This window comes from Pleurodeles waltl, chromosome 8, assembly GCF_031143425.1.
Source record: "Pleurodeles waltl isolate 20211129_DDA chromosome 8, aPleWal1.hap1.20221129, whole genome shotgun sequence".
In the NCBI taxonomy this organism is placed as follows: Eukaryota; Metazoa; Chordata; class Amphibia; order Caudata; family Salamandridae; genus Pleurodeles; species Pleurodeles waltl.
In genome coordinates, this window is record NC_090447.1 from 307096400 (window position 1) to 307114458 (window position 18059).

Consider the following 18059-nt stretch of genomic DNA (forward strand, 5'->3'; position numbering starts at 1 on the left):
TCAACTCGGGCTCCATGGCGTCATGGTTCTCCCTTGAGTCTCCAGAGGTGAGTCCTTTGCCTTCTGTGTACTGTTTCCACCGTACTTTTGATGTTGGTACCTCCCCGGAAAAGGTGGTGGATATGCCTGTTGTAATACAGTGGGCGGTACATTGTCTTCCGCCTGGCTGTTGGCAGTTACCGCCTCGGTGCTTGGTGCTACCGCCATGGCGGTCGGAGTATGAAAGTGGCTGTCTCTGTGGGTGGTTTCCACCGTGGTCATAATTAAAAAAAATTCCGCCAGCCTGTTGGCAGTACTACTGCCACTTTATCACCGACCGCCAGGGTTGTAATGAGGGCCTTAATCTCCCCATGCCTAAACGCAAAATAAATGAATGTGTCATTGTGTAATGTAAATGATGCTCATGTAAAGGACTGCAAAACCTTCGGGTCAAGTCTGTGCTATATAAAACTGCAAAAAAAAAAAGAAATTAAGTGTTTTGCTCACTTCTGTCATTGGGCTACACTTGGACTAAATATGGGTGAGAAGTGTGATACATTTGGGCTCTTTTTTCAATGGTGCTTTTCTTGGGCGACTTTCTTTTTATGAAGCTCCCTAATTTCCTTATTTACTACATTATCCTCAGTAGAAAATGCTTTCAGTTTTACACTTCAATTCCATCAAGACGGAGTTCAGATATGCCAAATTTTGGCATAAATTCAAAAGCACTCCAGTTGCTCATTAGAACACTGCAAGCTGCTGACACCAGTTAACTGGCAGTCTGCTGCTGGTGTTGAAAATGCAAATTTCGATCAGCATGTCAGAATGTTTTAATGAAATAGAAGAGAAAGATATAGGAGAACTCACTTAAAACATAACCTATTTTGTCTTTCTATAGTACTAACCATGACTTCTATGACAAAATGAACCCTCTCATTTTGTTCCTTTCTAAATTAAATAATTTAAATGTTATCTGTTTGACTCAATAAAGATTGCTTCAGGTGTGCTATACTTTTGTCATAAGTAAGACTGTTAGTGCTCTAGTTGCTTTTCAGAACACTTTGGGTCACTGCAGTAGAACAAAGGAGAATCAACTGGCAGGCTTCTGTTGGAAGTGCATGTTTTACTTAAAATTTCAGACTTCATTCTCATATGAATAAGAAACATAATGGGAGTTTACAAAATATATGCTCTCATTTTAGGTTCTGGAGCACCTTCCATACCCTCTATGGGAAAACCATGAAAAAACAGTTTTCTCTCAAACATGATTAATGAAATCCCAGCAGGGTAAAATCACCATAGAACACACCACATTTTCTAAAATTAGTATGGTAACATCAACAAATGATTTAGATTGCAACTAAAGTCTGTTGTCACCATTTATCTATTCTCCTTCTTGAGACTCTTAAAATCTGCCATTTACTACATTGCATTTTAGTGGGGTGCTATCATGTATATTGGTCCCAAGATGGTTGTCAGTACTTCTGGTTGAAGAGCTGGCAGGCAATCAGATCTCACTATGAAATCTGTGCTTAGGCTCTGCCCAGATATACAGATGCTGTTTCCTTTAAATATCTCAAAAACTAAAGAATGGATTTACACCAAATAACAAAAAGCATGATTTCTGGACCATGAGCTTCCTTTCTGCCAAATTTGTTGTGATTCCGTCCAGCGGTTCGGGTTGTAGTAGTGTCTAAAACCTCTATAGGAATTAACATCGAAAATGCACTTGTTTGACCCCCCCATTTTTCTCGGCCCCTGCTTGACGGATCACTCCAAAACTTTCTATTCACAACAAGATTCTTCAACACTTTTTTTTAGAAAATTTCATGAAGATTCGTCAAATGCTGTCAAATATATAGGAAACTCAAAAAAAACTTTTTGTATGTAAACCATCAGGTAGGTTTTATTTAAATATATATATATATGTATTTGTGTTTGTATCTTAATATATCATCACCAAAATTGTGGATGATAAAGAGCATAGGCACCTTATAGTTAGACTCACATTACAAACATCCAAAACCACAAAAACATAGATATTCAGCAGTTATAGTTATTTTACATAGCTATTACTCATGCCCCCGCCATGCAGTTATCTTATCAATAATTTGCAAATGTTACAATGACATCAATTATATCGTAAAAGATGTCATGAGAGATGTAATATGTGGGGTAGTTAGCAGTGTGCGGCGACCACTGTGGCCAGGCCCTGTGGCCAACCACCTGTAAGCACCCTACTCCATGCGTGGTAGGGGTTAGCGGAGGCGTGAATACCTACTAGCTGAGCGGGAGAAGGGATTGTGTCTTGACTGCCGAACAGGCAGTGGCCACACAGTATGGTCTCGTACACGGAGTGGGTCCTTCAGCGAGTATTAAAGCCTTTTAGCAAAATGTTGGCTTCTGAAGTCAAGGAAAGGCAGGAGTTAGCACTGAAGATCTTTGAAGAATGTCTATCATAAAATAGTGTGGCAGTTGTAGGAACAATACAAATTACAGTATTCCTACCACTATATATCACAGCTTTGAACATTATTGTCAGTAGCGAACTACTGTACAAAGTGCATGTGCACCATCTTTGCATGAGTCATATCATTCTTCATTGTTTGCAGTGGCGTGCTATGTAGTGTCACATGTATATCCAGATCACATAAATATAGATGCTTTAGTAAAGGGGGGGCAGTAATACATTTTTGTCTTTTATTTCAATAGGTTATGAATATTTGATTATTCTTCTCAGGTAGGACTCACCTGAGTATATTACCTACTCACCTTTCAACAGATATCCATAATAGACACAGTGGCTGAAAGTAGAAACTGAGGGATTCTTGGCACTGAGGAATGGCCAGGACCTGGTTGAGCTATTCGGTGAGGGCAGAAACATGTTGGTCTGTATTTGGATGGTGTGAGTCACATTACTCAGCAACCACCCACTTGTTTTTTAATCATACCTGCTGTCCCTATGGGATAAAAGTACTTGACCAGGGAACTGTAAGGTATTTTTAATTCACTGTTCTGGAGCCTGTCACTATCCAGTAGTACTTTATCTAAGAACTCCCTCCTGCTCTGAGTCCAAAAGGAGGTTGAATCCGCTCTTGTGTCCGTGTCCTTGTGAGGCTTCCTCTTCTATAAGAAAGATCTCCCCCCGCTTCCATGCATTTGCACAGAAATTCTGTAAGGATTCTTTTTGGAGTTAGTTAATGTGATGGTAGGAATACTGTAATTTGTATTCTACCTACAGCTGTCACACTATTTTGTGATAGCTTTATATATATCAGGAGAACGTGGGGTGGCATGACCTCCTCTTCCTTGTGTGTTAAGAGATCTTTGAAGAATGTGCTGTAGAAATGAGAAGCATTGCCAATAACACCATTATTCAGATGCAGCAAATAGATGTACATGGAAAACTGAGGAGACAGGAGAATCACCATATAAGTGAATTGTCCAAAAGATGAAGAATAAGTCCCTGAAATGCTGTCTTGAAATGAGCCGTGTTCCAAGGAATCTGAGAATTCTTAATTCCCCAAGTTTTGAAAATTCGGTTCCGGAAATGTTACATGAATGGGCTGACAATAATGGAGAAGCATCTAAATGCATTTTAGAGATATTAATTAAGCATGCAAGGAAAGACCATCTGTAAATTCTCGAGGAGATTGAGAATTTATTGACTTACATCCATAAAGATAAAAGTCATGAAACTGTGAACAAATTCATACCAGAGGTGAAGGAGTGCCTGAAGATAATGGAGAAATCAATTAAGACATGAAAGGTGCAAAAATTTACGTTTGGTAGAATCGATTATGAGTGCGGTCAAATCTATAACTTTGCCAAGAGGTTTGACAGCATGCAGAGGCTAAAGTTATCCGGAGCCGATAGACACAAGAAAGAAGCTTCAATGATCGATTTGGTGAGTGCACCAAGCTCAGAGATAGACACTGATCTGGTGGAGGGGACTGCATGCAGCGGGCTAGTATATATTTTAACTGTAACTGCACAGCTACGTGCATTAATCTGAGCCCAAGGAACCGGCAGCAACCTCAAAAGCTGCAAAGGAGAAAAAGGCCATATGGCTTGAGACAGAGAAAAAACAGCCAACACTGGAAAAACAGCAGAAACACAAAGGAAAGCAATGAGGATCTTTTTGTTTTTTATCCAGTTGATCACTTGATTATATATTTCACTTAGGGGAGAGGATGTGGCGTGACGGATGTAGCTGCAGACTTTGCAATTGGGGAATCAGATTTGAGTCTCAGCATCAGGTCAACATCGAATATACATCAGAACAATGCATGCTGGAACAACGCATGCCTGAACAACGAGGTCGGAACAACGACCTCGTTGTTACCACTAATGCCTTTACCATGAATGCCTTAACAACGATTTTTCGTTGTAAAGGCATTCCTGGTAAAAGCATTAGTGAACAGCATGCATGGTTCCAGCATGTGTCCACCCAGCCCCCCGCCCCTAAAAATGACCACGACCCCCCACAACCCCACCCCGAAAACCACCCCAACCTCTCACCCCTAAAATTACCGCAACCCCTCACCCCACCCCTAAAACCTAAAACCACCCCAACCCCCCCCACCCCTAAAACCTAAACCACCCCAACCCCACCCCTAAAACTAAAAATACCTCAACCCCCTACCCCACCCCTAAAACTAAAAATGCCCCTCCCCCAAACCTAAACCGCCGACTCCCCACCCCTAAAACTAAAAATACCTCTACCCCACCCCCCCTAAAACTAAAATACCCCGACCCCCTTCCCCCGCCCGTAAACCTAAACCACCCCTAAAACTAAAAATACCCAACCCCTACCCCACAAACCTGAACCACCCCAACCCCCATCCCCAAATACTAAAAATATCGCAACCCCCCCCATGCCCGCCCCTAAAACAAAAAATGCCCCGACCCCCCTCCCCGCCTCTAAACCTAAACCACCCCAACCCCGACCCCTAAAACTAAAAATACCTCGACCCCCCCCACCCTAGCCCTTAAAACTAAAAATAACTCTCTCCCCAAACCTAAACCGCCCGACCTCCACCACTAAAACTAAAAATACCTCAACCCCCCACCCCTGCCCCTAAAAATAAAAATATCCCGACCCCCTTCTTCCACCCCTAAACCGCCCCTCAAACTAAACATAACCTGACCCCCCTCCCCTAAACCACCGACCCCAAAACTAAAAATACCCCGACCCCGCCCCTAAAACCTAAACTACCCCAACCCCCCACTCCCAAAAAGTAAAAATGCCCCGACCCCCCAACCCCGCCCCTAAATCTAAAACTACCCAAACCCTCCACTCCCAAAAAGTAAAACTACCCCGGACCCCCCACCCCGCCCCTAAAACTAAAAATACCCCGACCCTCCAACCCCCGCCCCTAAAACTCAAAATGGCCTGACCTCCCTCCCCCGCCCCAAACCTAAACCACCCCAACCCTCACCCCCAAAATCTAAAAATACCCCGACCCCCCACACCCACCCCTAAAACTAAAAATGTCCTGACCTCCCCTCCCCACCCCTAAACGTTAATCACCCTGAGCCCCCCACCCCACCCCAAAAACTAAAAATACCCCGACACCCCACCACCGCCCCCTGCCCCTAAACCACACGACCCCCACCCCCTAAAACAAAAAATACACCTGCCCCTTTTCCCCCTGCCCTCAAAACGGCCCCAGTCCCAGCCCAACTTACCTCCTCCTTGATCGCGTCGTGCTCCTCAGCTGACTCCCTTGTTCTGTACCTTAACCACGCATGTGCGTGGTTCAGCACATGTGTGGTTAAGGCCCCGAACAAGGAAATCGTGGTTAACGAAAGCGTTGTTCCGCTTTCGTTTTCCACGACTTATTTGTTCAGGAGTCATTGTTCAGGATGCTTCCCGTCAACATACTGTGACTCTGGGCAAATCACTTAGGCCCTCATTATGACATTGGCGGTAAGTCCCGCTTACCGCCATGCCGACTGCCGCCAATATGCCGCGGCGGTTTACCGCTACCCATATTATGACCCACAATCCAACACTATACAGACACACACACAAGTCCGCCAGCCCAAAGGTCAGTGATAAACTGGCGGTCTCCAAACCCATACCGTTACACCAACAGAACTACGCCCATCACATTATGACCCACGAATCATCGCTGTGGACATTTAACCGCGGTAAACCATAGGTGGTACATACCATTGCATTAAAAAAACACACACTCAAACAAAACAATACTACATTGGACAATTCAAACTACACACACCTGATACACATACACACACATACACACACCACACCCACACCACTATAAAACACACACCCACATTACCCACAACTCTTTACGACTCAAAAAAAAAATTGACAACTGAGAGACACACCAAGAGCATCCACAGACCAAGAGCCACAGAACACCATCACCCATACATCATCCAAGCACCTTATAGCACACACCCAACACATCAGCCCACACACCCTCACACACACCACTCACACTACACCATGGTACCACAAAGACACCCCAGGTTTTTAGAGGAGGAGCTGAGGGTCATGGTGGAGGAAATCATCCAGGTAGAGCCACAGCTATTCGGATCACTGGTGCCGCAGACGTCCATTGCAAGGAAGATGGAGCTATGGCAGAGAGTCATGGACAGGGTCAATGCTGTGGGACAGCACCCCAGAACAAGGGATGACATCAGGAAGAGGTGGAACGACCTACAGGGGAAGGTGCATTCCGTGGTTGCAAGACAACAGGTAGCAGTACAGGGGACCGGCGGTAGACCCCCACCTCCTTCCCCACAACTAATAACATCGGAGGAGCAAGTCTTGGCAATAATGCATCCTGAGGGCCTCGCAGGAGTAGCAGGAGGATTGGACTCTGGTAAGTCACATCTTTATTACTATATCCCCCACCCTACCTGCATGCCATAACAAACTCCTACCCCAACCCTCAACCCCATCACTGCACCAACTCACAAATACCCCAATAGCACAACCCACCCACTCCAATAGCAAGCCCTGCATGCAACACCTATGCATGGACACCCATCACAGACCTGCATGGACACCCATCACTAAAGCATGCCCATTAGAGAGAATCACCTAGCACACAAAATCACCACACACACAAGGCAAAGCTGACAGGGCTGTCACAACCATACAGGGATACACACCCATGCACAAGATAGCACACACAGATAAAATAACACTGCATTTAGATCCCCACAGGACCTCCACTCAACGTCACCGGAGAGGAGGTGCCACCAACATCCAGTCCCCAAACAGAAGAGGCCTACAGTGATGACAGCAGCTCTGCACGCCTGATCACGATGACCAACCTGTCCAATCATGGACCTCTGGACAGTCGGTTACCCTGTCACAGTCCCATACAACCACAGAGCCTCCCCCTCAGGAAACACCAACATAGCACCTCCCAGCGGGCCCATACCACTGTCCCCAAGTCACCTCAATCAGCAGTGTGTCCACCACTACAGTGACCCCAGGCAACCCCACAAACTCAAGACAATCAGGGACCTGTGGTCAGTGGCAGTGGGCAGATGGCTCAGGGGGACAGAGGCACAGGACAACAGGGAAGCTGGGAGGACTGCTATGACTGCTGTGCGACAGGGGGAGGACAGGCCCAGGGAATCCAATCTCCACGAGGCACTTGCAGGGATCCTAGGAGCATTCCAACATTCCCAGGAGACCTTGGGCCAGATACTGGCCAAGTTGCAGGAGACCCAGCAGCTGCAGTAGGAACAGTAGGACCTTAAACACATCTACACCAACCTGGTGACCATCTCAGGGGTGTTGGCTGACATGGCCAGCCCCATGAGGGAGGCAGTGGCACAACGGCCCCTCACACTAGCCACTTCGATGAACAGCCTTCCACCTGCGTCAGTGCTAGTGGACAGGAGGTCCTGCCACTTGAACAACAGGCCACCAGCACCCCACCCCCTCCAGAAGAAGAACCACCCTGCAAACGGTCCCTGCAATCCAGGCAGAAGCCAGAGGACATTGCCAAGACCCCCACCAGGAAATAAGACTCTCCTGATTGTCACCCTTGTGTCCGACTCGGTCACCCTGTCCCCCTTGAACTGCCACTGCTCCCCTTCCTATGCCCCCTTGGACAATGCACCTGTGATACCAAGAGACTGGACTCTAAATGGACATTCCTCCACCATCACCCCAGCCCAGTGCACATCCCCCTCTACTTATTAGCACTTAAATAAACACCCTTGGAACAAATACAAATCTGGAGTCTGCCAATTGATTGAAATATGGATTAACACAACAATCTGCAAACATTTCAATTCATATGTACAGTTATATATACATTGGTATGACCTGTAGTGGGCAGCAGTAAACACACCAGGAGCCAGAGTGGGGCACAGAGATCTGAAAATAGAAGGGTACACTAAGTGGCCATAGACATAGGGAAATCATGCTGCCATGTCCAATGTCCAACAGAAAACAGAAATTATAAGTGAAGTTACAGTGTCTTACCTGTGTGTCACTGGAAGTACTGCTGTATGATAGTATTTCTGCTGTCTACATGTTCATCCTCTGCCTCCTCTTCCTCACTGTCCACAGGCTCCACCGCTGCCACAAGACCATCTCCAGGCTCATCCTCCTGCAGAAAAGGCACCTGGTGTCTCAAGGCCAGGTTGTGCAACCTGCAACATGCAACGATGATCTGGCACACCTTTTGGGTGAGTAGTACACCTGTCAGATAGAGGCACCGGAACCTGGCCTTCAGGAGGCCGAAGGTTCTCTCAATTATCCTCCTTGTACGTCCTTGTACCTCATTGTAATGTTTCTCTGCCCTTGTTCTGGCATTCCTCACTAGGGTCAGTAGCCATGAGATGTTGGGGTAACCAGAGTCACCTGCAAATATCGAGGGATACCTGTTAGACCCACACCAACCCATTAGGGACAACCCCATACCAAGACATCAACATATACTGTGTAGGGATCTTGGGCTCACCTATTAGCCACACCCGGTGTCTCTGGAGTTGTGCCACTACATATGGGATGTTGCTATTCCTCAAGATAAAGGCGTCATGCACAGAGCCAGGATACTTGGCATTCACATGGGAGATGTGCTGGTCTGCCAAACACACCATCTGCACATTCAGAGAGTGATAGCTGTTTCTTTTCCTTAACACTTGTTCATTTCTCCGGGGGGAGGACAAATGCTACATTTGTACCATCAATGGCACCAGTGATGTTGGGGGTATGTCCCAGGGCATGAAAGTCAGCTTTCACTGTGGCCAAATCCTCCAGCTGGGGGAATACTATGTAGCTGCAAATGTGTTTCAGCAGGGCAGTCAACACGTTGGAGAACATTGGCTGAGACATCCCTTATGCCATGGCCACTGTTGTTTGGAAGGAAACACTTGTCAGGAAATGGGGCACTGACAGGACCTGCACCAGAGGGGAGATACCTGTGGGCTGACGGATAGCTGACATCAGGTCTGACTTCAATTGGGCACATAGTTCTTGGTTGTGGCTCAATCAAGTCTGTATGTTAGTATAATGTGTCTGTCCTCCATTGTCGCAAGGTCCACCAGGGGTCTGTACACTGGAGGATGTCTCCATCTCATATTCATCCTCAGCGTTTGCGGCCTTTGTAAGAAAACGGTGAGCAGAGGGTCATATTCACAATTCTATTGCAATAAGGATGCATTTCTTCATTTACAGCATTTACAGAACCAGTATGTGAATACGAGAGTCAGTTGCTTTGCCAATGTCTGCTGTGACGCTGTTTGGTGCCATGGCCTTTGCTCCCCTGAAATGGTGGCTGCCTGACCTGTGAGGAAGGACAAGTGGAAATGAGGTAATTCTGCTGGCGTTGTGCGCCGTTGCGGTAGGCGGTCAATGACCGCCGTGCAACTTCCCATTGGTTATCATTGTGCCTTATGGGTTCCAGGAGCCAATGGCGATGTATGCCGGCAGTGACGGTAGGCACCGCCGTGGACGTGACCGCTATTCACTCACTTGCTACCTGACCTTCAACCGGATAGGACCTACACTGCAAGTGCTGCTGTGACCTGTGTCTGGAAGTGACAATGGCTCATATGTCTGGGGAAAGGACCCCTGCCTTCACTGCAGAGGAGTTGGAGAAACTGGTGGTGGGGCCCTACCGCAGTACACTTTACTCTATGGTCCTCCAGACAAACAGGTGAGTACACTGTGAGCATGATGCATGGGAAATGAATGTATGGAGTGCTGTGTGTGTAAGCCACATGTGGGGGGGGCTGAGGCATCCTGGCCAGAGTGCTGCATGTATGGTGGTCAATGTATGTGCATCAGGGGATAGGAGGGATATGGTGGGCCATGAGTGTGATGGTCCAGATGGTATGATTAATCCCTTTTCTGTCTTGTCCCTCCAGTTCAGCGCCCATCAGAAAAAAGGGTATTTGTGCCATCACCAATGAGGTGCAGAACCTGGGGGTCTTTGACAGGCGGAGCACCAACAGCCTCAAATGGTGGGAGGAACTGCGCCGCTGGGCAAGGAAGACAGCGGAGGCCCAGCTGAAGCTGGCCTCCCAACGAGGAAGGGTGTGCCCGTCGTACCCTGACCCCCCTGATGTTCCTCATCCTGGCGGTGGCCTATCCGGAGTTGGATGGGCACTTGAGGGCATCACTGTAGCCACAAGGGGGTGAGTACAAATTCAGATTCATGACTTAGCTCCCTTTAAGGTTTTACCTAGGTGGGGATTTGGACTGTGTTTGCACCTAGGCCAGGGCAATCATGGCAGGGTAGGTCCCTTGTTGGGCATGCTCTGAAGCACTCCAACCCCAATGGTGTTAGTGGGCATCTACTACTGATCAGGGACCTGTTTGTTTCAGGTGTGCAGCTTATGGCGTTAGGCATTGTACCCCATGGGCTGGTGACTAGCATTGTAACTGGTAGTGCATGGAATAGTGCATAGGGCTGTTCCCTGTGAGTTGTGTACGCCAACAGTAGTGTTGTTGCTGGCATTGACCAAGTGTGTCTTCTGTCTCCCCCCGCCCCTTTTTGTTTTGTCACCCTGTCCTTGTGTGCATTAGCATCATCTGGCAGAGGAGCAGAGGCACCTGCGACGGAGGGAGCTGTATCCCACATGGGCCTGGAGGCCGAATCCACTGAGGGTGAGGGCACCAGTGGGACAGAGGGCGAGGGGAGCACCACAACGGAGACAGTAGGGGACACTACAGACAGCGACTCCTTCTCTGATGGAAGCTCCCTGGCAGTGACGGACACCTCTGTGCCCACCCCAACAACAGGTATATCTATCACCACCCCTACCAGCACCACCCTCCCAGAAGCCTCTCAGCATGTTTCCCGTGCCCGCTCACCCAGGAAGGTGGGCATCTCCTTCACCCCAGGCACCTCAGGCCCTGCCCCAGTCAGCCCTGCTGCCCTCAGTGAGGAGGCTAGTGACCTCCTGAGATCCCTCACTGTTGGGCAGTCAACCGTTCTTAATGCCATCCAGGGTATCGAGAGGCATTTGCAACAAACAAATGCATACCTGGAGGGAATTCACTCTGCGTGGCAGCCCAACAGAGAGCATTTCAGCCTCTGGCCTCCGCACTGATGGCAGCCATTGTCCCTGTCTCTAGCCTCCACCTCCAACTTCCTCTACCCATTCTCAGTCCCCTCAACCCCAGCCTATCCCAAGCACACCTTCAGACCAGCATACATCCAAATCAACACACAGAAGTGGCTCTGGCAAACACAAGCACCACACTTCATCTCACAGGCACTCACATAAACACCATCCCCATGCTGACACACCACCATCCACTGCCTCCACTGTGTCCCCCTCCTCCTACTCGTCTACCTCCCTCCCAGTAGCATCTCCACTCACACCTGCATGCACTACATCCTCATCCACTCCCTCCATCACCAGCACAACATCACTGCACACCCCTCACTGGCAGTCACCATTCCCACATCCATGCACACGTCCCCTGTGTCCTCTCCCACTGTGTCTGTGACACCTCCTCCCAAAGTACACAAACGCAGCAAACACCCACCCAACAGCCATCCACCTCACAAGAGCATCCAGCTCATGCACCTGCACCCAAACACAGCAGACTGACACCTCCTACAACCACTCCCTCTTCCTCCACTCCCAAACCTTCACCCTCTTCCTGCAAAATGTCCCTAGGAAGCTTTTCCTGGCAAACATTGACCTCTTCCATACCCCTCCCACTCGTACTTCCCCTCGGGCCAGGGTGGCCACAACCCAACCCAGCACTTCAGCCACCATGTCCACGTCCGCTGTGGTTTCTTCAGCTGTCAGAGGCTCAAAGGGGGCACCCGTCAGCCCAGCCAGTGTGCCTCTAACCCCTGCCAAGGCAAAGACTATTCGGCCACCTGGCAAGGTGAAGAAGGGGACAGCATCCAGCAAGGAGAAGGAGCCACAACCACCCAGCAATGCCACCTCAAAGACTCTAGCTGCCAGACCCAAGGTGATACCACCAGCTGCCAAGAGCAGGAAGGGGCACAAAACACCAGCCAAGGCACTTCAGCCGTCCAAGCCTGCAGGTGAAGGCCTGGTGGCTACCAGTACAACCGCCAGCACCGCCACCTGCACCGCTGCCAGCACCACCAGCATCACAGCCACAAGCACTGCCACCTGCACTGCCACCTGCACCACCGCAAGCCCTACTACTGTTTGCAGCAGCAGCCCCAGTGGGCAGCCGTCCGAGGCTGCAGGAGAAGGGCTGGAGCCTCCCCCCACCACTGGCAGCACCGCCACCCGCACAGCGGCCAGCACCGCCACCTGCACCGCTGAAAGAACTACCACAAGCCCCGGCACAACACCGCCACAAGCCCCGCCCCAAGCACCGCCACATGCACCACTGACAGTGGCACCACTGCCAGCAGCAGCAGCCCCAGTGGGCAGCCGTCCGAGGCTGCAGGAGAGGGGCTGGAGCCTCCCCCCACCACTGGCAGCACCCCCACCAGCAGCGGCACTACCACCACTGTGCATTGATAGCCGCCACCGGATGGACTCTAGCCCTGCCTCCGTGGACTATCATGCATCCTCGTCACTGCAAATCTTGTGACTCTGACACCCAGGTGAGGGACTGTGACCTGCCAGTCCCCAAGTGCTGCATCACTGAGCACAGAGCCCCCTCCAGACCCAGTGGAGAAAGGCATCCACTCACCCTATCCTTGGCAGAATGAAGCAGACTGGGCACAAAGCCCCCCCTAGAACCATTGGAGAAAGGCATCCACTCACCCTATTCTTGGCAGGATGAAGCAGACTGGGCACAAAGCCCCCTCCAGAACCAGTGTAGAAAGTCATCCACTTGAGAGACTGTAGCTTTGTACTCCCCAGGACCAAGCAGTGGGCAAACCACCCACTTGTGAGACTTCAGTGACCGTGGCTTTGCACTCCCCAGGACCAAGCAGTAGGCAAACCACCCACTTGTGGGACATGAGTGACTGTGGCTTTGCACTCCCCGGGACCAAGCAGTGGGCAAACCATCCACTTGACAGACTTAAGAGACTGTGGCTTTGCACTCCCCAGGACATCGCTGTGGGCATCGAGCCCCCACCAGGAGCAGTAGCGTTGTCCAATCTTCCGGCTGAGGTGCCCCACCTTCCCTGTCCCCCTGAGGTGCCTGTGTGTTTTCGATCTGATGCCCCTGCAGTGTTTTCTCTGTATTGAGGCAGGAGTCAAGTGTGGGCTTGACCTACGAGTTTTGGCCCAGTGGCCCATGGACATATTGAGTGGACATTGTACTGCCTTTTGTACATATTGTATATTTTGTTAATACTGTTTTTGACTTTATAGCGTATTTCTGAATATTTCTAATATAACACTCATTTGACTCCAGTCCTTTAGTTCTTGCATTCTTCCAGAGGGTTACGTGGTGTACATGTAATGTTGTTGCATCTGTTTGTGTATGGTGCTGGGGGTGAAGGTGTGGGTGGGGGTGTTGCGTGTGTGTCCCCCTCTCTTTTTCCTCCCCCTCCCCTATGTACTAGGTGCAGTACTCACTGTGGTCATTGCCACCGCCGTTGGTACTCCTGGTAGATGAGAAGATACACCAGCATGGGTAACACCTGTAGTTTGGGCTCCATGGCGTCCTGGTTCTTCCTTGAGTGTCGAGAGGTGAGTGGTTTCCCTTCCAAGTACTGTTTCTGCCGTTCATTTGATGGCGTTGGTATTGCCCCAGAAAAGCTGGCGGATGGGTTGGTTGTAATGGTGTGGGCGGTACATTGTCTTCCGCCTGTCTTTTGGCGGTTACCACTGCGGTGTTTGTTGCTAACGCCGTGGCGGTCAGAGTGTTAAAGTGGTTGTATGTGCTGGCAGTTTCCGCTGTGGTCGTGACTCCATTTTTTTTTACCGCCGACCGGTTGGCAGTATTACCTCTGCTTTAACACCGACTGCCAGGGTTGTAATGAGGGCCTAAGTGTTTTGCACTCTTCTGTCATTGAGCTACACTTGGACTAAATATGGGTGATATGTGTGCTACATTTGCGCTCTTTTTTCACTGGTGCTTTTCTTAGGAGACTTTATTTTTATGAAGCTCCCTAATTTCCTTATTTACTACATTATCCTCAGTAGAAAATGCCTTCAGTTTTACACTTCAATTCCATCAAGACGGAGTTTAGATATGCCACATTTTTGGCATAAATTCAGAATGTTAGCACTCTAGTTGCTCATTAGAACACTGCAAGCTGCTGACACCAGTTAACTACCCATACACATTTTTTTGAGGTGAAATTAGAGCTACAACGTTTTTTCAGAAAAATGAAATAAAATAATCTCTTTAAGGATCGTCCTAATGCAGTACAGATGGAGGTGACAGGTTTTCCACCTCCCTCCTCTTTTACACGGGCATCACATACTATGCCAATTGAAATACTGATGTTTGAAAAAATGGTCTCAAAGGATATTGATACTCTGAGCAAGTCACATAAATATGTTGAATACAATCTCACATATAATGAGAGTTTAGCACTAAGGGGTTTAAAAGACAAGCAGGACCTGATATTTAAAGCAGCCAGTAAGGGTGGTGGCATAGTTGTACAAAACAGAGTGGATTACTGTCAAGAGATCCGACATCAGTTAACAGACATTAGTTGCTATAAAAATTTTTAAAAGATCCTACTGAAGAATTGAAGCTGAAGATTAATGGATTAACAAAAATAGGTTTAGAACAAGGTTTTTAAGCAAGAGTGAACATCAGTTTCTAAACAAAAAACATCCTAGGATGCCAGTATTATACACCTTACCAAAAATACACAAAAGATTGGAGAATCCCCCTGGGAGGCCAATTGTGTCAGGCTGTGGTTTAATTGTGTCAATACCTAGATTTATTTCTGAACCCATTCGTTCCTCAGGCGAGGTCATATGTTAGGGACAGTTTACTATGATTGAAGGTGTGGAATTTAATAAGGACACAGATATATTTGTCACAATGGGCATTCAGTCATTGTATACACATATTCCACAATATGAAGCCCTTAGGGTTGTATCAGATGCATTGAATTCTCATTCACAACCTATGCAGGTACCTACTTACTTCTTGATCTCCCTAATGGAAATAGCTATGGGAAAAAATTACTTCCAGTTTGATGATGTATTTTACTATCAAATCAAAGGAGTAGCTATAGGAGCAAGCTTCGCACCAGATTTAGAGAATCTATATATGGCTCACTATGAGTTACAATATGTCTATAATCTGATTAATCCTTACTTGGAGTGTATAAGAAGCTGGTTTAGATATATAGATGATGTTTTTCTTATTTGGCGGGGCTCGACTATGGACTTGCAAGTATTCTGGACCTGGTTTAATGCTAGGTCAGTAGATATACAAATTAAGAAGGAATACAATAAAGAAAGTATCCCCTTTTTGGATTTATTAGTCCAGGTGGATGAAGATAAGTTATTTGTCTCCCTCTTTAAAAAAACAACTGAAAGAAATATGTTATTCCATTATAGGAGTAGTCATCTGAGGAATTTGAGGGATAATCTTCCCTTTGGGCAGTTTCTACGGATTTGTAGAAACTGCACAAAGAAGATAGATTAAAGAATCTGATTTTCTGATAGACAAATTGATTGAAAGAGGTTACCTTAAGAGATTGGTAAAGAGAGCGAGAAAGAGAGCGTGGTACTACACTTGACAACACCTTCTGGAACTTAAATTGAAGAAGGATGATAATAAAAAACTAGCATGTGCCACGACTTACAGCCCAGCGAGTACTGAAATTAAGAAAGTTATGACACATCACTGGGACCTAGTCAAAGACCATTTCTCAATACAAGATTTGCCTCTTTTCTCTTTTAAAAGAGGAAGAAATATAAAAAACACACTGGTGCGGGCTTCGTTAACTCAAACATCCAAAATGGAGAATAATACACTTTGGGGGTTCCCAACGGTCTTAGGCCATTACAAATGTGGAAGTTGTCTAGCGTGCAAAACCATCTTCAACACAAATAATTTTTTCTATGGTGACAATGTGTTTAAGAAGACTTCATTTTCAAATTGTAATACACAGGGTGTGATTTATGCAATTTGTGCCCCTGCAACCTTATGTATGTAAGACAAACAGCACTAAAGGTGAAATGCAGGATTCTACAGCACAAAAGTAGAATCAAGTGCAAAGTTGTTGGAGTACCATTAGTGGACCATTTTTCAAGGAATCAACATAACAAAGTAGACTTTAGATTGCAAGTGATCGAACAAGTGACTGAGTTCCAGAGGAGGGGACAAGATTGGACTACTTTCTAAGCGTGAACTGTGTTCATATGTGGCTTTATGAAACAGGAAGGTTAAATGAAGTGGTCAGCTGATTAATGATATCCGTTTAGATATAAGGGAATACAAAGTGGTGGGTTGATACACCTTAAATATTGTTATTGGACAACCAAAATGATTGGTACTAAATTTCAACCTTATGATTATTAGATGTGAACAGATTATAAATCATGATATTTGTACTGGGTGATTTAAAATTAGATAAATCATTAGGTATTCTTTTAAAAAAATACATTTATATGTAAATATTAAGGAGAAATAAAGAGAGGCCAAGTTTTGGAAGGATTTCTGTTTAGTTTATAAAAAAGAAGTACAGAGTGGTTTCGATATGATGCAAACATCGTGTAAAGGCATTTGTTTTCAAATTGCCGAGATGTTCTGGCTGCGAAATACAGAGTGGTTTCGATATGATGTAAACATCATCCAAAGGCATGTGTTTCCAAGTTTCCGAGATGTTCTACCTACTCAATCACTTAATTACTTAATTGGACGAAGGAGATATTGTTTCTACGTTGATTACAAGGCGTGCGTAATTAGTAGCGGACGTGACGTGGATCACTAGTTTATTTAAACTTTGTGTTATGCGCCGCTCGCGGCTGCAACACAATTTTTTTTTTCTTTTGAACACAAACTGGAAAAGACGTCTAAAGTAAGATCGATAAGTATTGTTGGAGGAGTTTAACTGTGGGCTATTTTTAGAAAGGCTAGGATTAACCTTTTTTTGCATTACTTGAAGGTTGCCGGAAGTCTCCTTTTAACAAACTAGGTGAAGGTACTCTTCTACATATTCGGAGGTTGCCCGAATCAATGGGATTAATTCCTGGATAAATATTAAAACAATCTTTTGCTTGATGTTTAAAGTTGGAGGATTACATTCCTTAACACACACATTGCATCAGATTAATGTAATTGTTTGGTTTTTCTGTTTTTTTAAAAATATATACTTTTTTTTTAAGAAGATTCAATGAAAGATGCTAGAATTGTAATTTAGTTAATCCTAGCTTCTCTATTTATATATACAAAAAAGAAAAAAGAAGAACTATTTATTTTTATTTTTCAGGGCAAAATAAAGGAATTACTTTAATGTTATAAAAACACTAAAAGAAGTTTGCCCAATCAAAGAGGCTATATTCTGCCAGTACCAGGAATTATGTGAGTAGAGAAAATTCTTTACCAATACCCAAATATAAGGGTCATAATGATTGAGATAATAAATAAAAGACATTTATTGGAGAGAATAAAAATAAGAGTAAATAAAGTAATTTTTGAATAATGATGTAGGGTAATTCTTAAAATTTGGAATAGAAAAAAGTGATATTAATTATTCGCT